We start from the raw sequence: 2950 nt of genomic DNA on the forward strand, positions 1-2950 counted from the left end.
TCAAAACACCCTGGCTTAGACAGGGAATTCAATAGTCATCCTATTTGATCAAGAATCTGACCAACATAATGAAGGAGCAAAAATATGAATGTGTTACTTCTTAAAGTGGGGTTTAGAGGCTCCTAGCCAATAGAAAAATGATGAGAAAAGCATTGAAAAAAAATTAATAAAAGAGAGAGAGAGCTATAATTATTTTACAATGATAGAAACAAGACTGCTTATAACCAAGAGTCCTGTGTAATGCATAAATAAAGTGAGATGGGTGTACTGATGTACTACACATAATCCTGTAGGGGCTATGACTAAAGTGCAGACTCCAAAACAATCTCCCAAAATAATCTTCCATTACAGCTATAGGAAGAGAAAAATCTGTGTAAACAGAAAGCAGAGAGCCATATAGGTACATATGCACAATGTAACTGCAGAGTCAGCAATTCCTTGTTACACATGTTTGATTTTGTTGCTTTTCCAGTTCTATGAACTAAAAAGGATAGCAGAGGTATTGAGATTAGGCTATTTCTTTTGATAATCCTCCACAGGGCACTCTAGGTTCCTCCAGCTGTAGATGGAAGAACTCAGCATGGGGTAACCACAGTGTATGTCACCAAGGCCACTGCATCCTTCTTCAGGAATATGAGGCAGCTGAACTGAGGTCCACCCCAAGGTCCGTTCCATAAAATAAGCAAACAGCCAACTGGTGAGAACCACAGGTGGAAAAGATTTAATATTTCTCACATGGTGATAGAATTCTCCAAATGGAGGAAGTGATTTTATACTAAGAGAAAATGATCCTTGAGATTGGCACAACACCAAAATGGCACCAACAAAATAGGATAACATGTTATTGGTGGAGGCATCATTACAGGCCAGCTTGAGGAGCTGAGGAGGTCTACAAAAGAAATGAGGGATTTCCACATCTGCACAGAAAGTAAATTGTGACGTCATCAAACAGTGCAGCTGGGAGTTCAAAAGCTGATGAAAAATGACAGGAGGACCTACAAGCCGCAGAGGCAGGGGTTCATGTTGACCAGATAGTGTAGGCCACCAGCTAGTCATAGTTCATCAGGGTCAGAAGTATGCTGTCCAGACATGCAAAAGAGAAGAAAGGTAACCTGAGTTAGACAATCTGCATAGGTGATGGATTTGCTGTAAATCTACAGATTCACCAACATATTGGAAACTATAGTTGTGCTGAAACTGATGTCAGTCAAGGACTATTTGAAAGGAAGAAGTACATAGGGATGTGGAGGTGGCAGTCAGAAATAACATCGAGGATGATGAGTAGGTTCTTGAGCAGTCACAAGGTACATAGCCTAAACAGAAGAGACTGCAGTTCTAGACCATCTGAGAATTCCAGGAGGAAGAATTCTGAGTCACCAGTCAGATTGCATGGTTCCATGCGAATGGGACATATTTTGAAAAAAAAAAAAAAAGACAGTGTTGAGTAAATCAAACAATTATAGAGGCACCCAGCTCAGTGTCCATATTTGGACTTAAGCAATTAACAGGTGAAGTATTTACACTTGAGGACCATACACTCCCATTACCTATGGCAACATTTCTCAGGTGGGAACTTTTCTTTGGATCTCTTTCCTTCTTGATCTCTGGGCTATTCACCTGTTTCTATAAACACCCAATTTAGAGACACTGGGCCAAAGACTATTAAAGAAAGATCATTCTGAGAAGGCAAATCCAGAGTAAAATATCAGCCTCCTACTTATGAAGGAATATATAGAATAAGAAATACTTTTCTCTCTTTAAGAAAAAAATATCATTGTAATTAAAAGACACTGGGGAGCTGTCAAGAGGACTTTATCTTATCCAAATGCAGTATAAGAAATTCTCTTAATTTGCAATGTAGTCTAGAAGAGCTAAAACCACATTAACTAGATTCTAAATTAAAATAAAATGTTCATAATCAGATAGCATTTTTGTATGGCAATTATTTTTAAGGGTTTCATTTTTATTTGGTTTTATAAAAGCCATCTTTTACGGAGATAAGTGCTCACTCAAATATGTGGATCGTCTGGTCAAAGTCCCTTCAAATATAACTCAAAGATACAAATATTTGGCCTTGGTGGACTTCACATTTTGAAAAATATGTTCTTGTTAAATGCATGAAATCATACAGCATCACTGACCCTAAAGATGGTATTCATTTACAATGCATCAATGACTAAATAATCATTAACTTTCATGAGTACTCTGGACTTATTTTTCCTTTGGAAAGGTTATTTTCTATCAGTAATTTTCAATCTTAGAGAAATATCTGAGGTTGAACATGCTCTTTACTGTTTTTATTTGTAGTGGCTTGATAAAACTGTTTAAATATGTCTCAAATAATAAATATTTGTGAAGGGTTGATTTCTCATCAAACTTAATGCTCTGATGACCAGCTGAGAAATTCAGGTGCAAAGTCAGATCTCCAACCTTAAGCTGGCCTTCTTTATTCCAGCTAAGGAACTTTTCAAGTCAATTCTTCCTTGTACATGGATTACATTTCTCCTAAACTCCACTCCCTGAAGGCAACTCAGATCTTCATTTCTCCTGACAGATCAAAACATGATGTAATTTGAGAAAAATAAAAGGCAAAAGAACAAAGACTAATATTACAAACATCCGGGTAGTTTGCTCATCTGTAAAATGAGTATATTACTGGAGCTGATATTATAGGCTTGCTGTAAATAAAATAAAATTTAATTATAAATATAAAAGACTTCAACAGTGATTACCAATGTAATTGATCATTAAATCACCTGCCCATCTTTTCAAATTTAATGATGGACTGGCCATAGACCAGAACCAATTAAATTAGAATCTCTCCACATAAGTCCTTTGGGCATACTAACTTATAGCCAGAGTAGAGAATTATTGCCAGGCAATTAATTAATGTTGTATTAGTTTTATCAATTATTATCAGTACCCACTGATAATTGTTGCCCACCATCTA

At 36.5% G+C, this 2950-nt stretch overlaps 1 pseudogene; it reads right to left on the reverse strand.

The window, feature by feature from the left end:
- Positions 1 to 2950, reverse strand: part of LOC105308654 — a 33857-nt pseudogene that overhangs the window by 28919 nt on the left and 1988 nt on the right.

This window comes from Pteropus vampyrus, unplaced genomic scaffold, assembly GCF_000151845.1.
Source record: "Pteropus vampyrus isolate Shadow unplaced genomic scaffold, Pvam_2.0 Scaffold606, whole genome shotgun sequence".
NCBI lineage: Eukaryota > Metazoa > Chordata > Mammalia > Chiroptera > Pteropodidae > Pteropus > Pteropus vampyrus.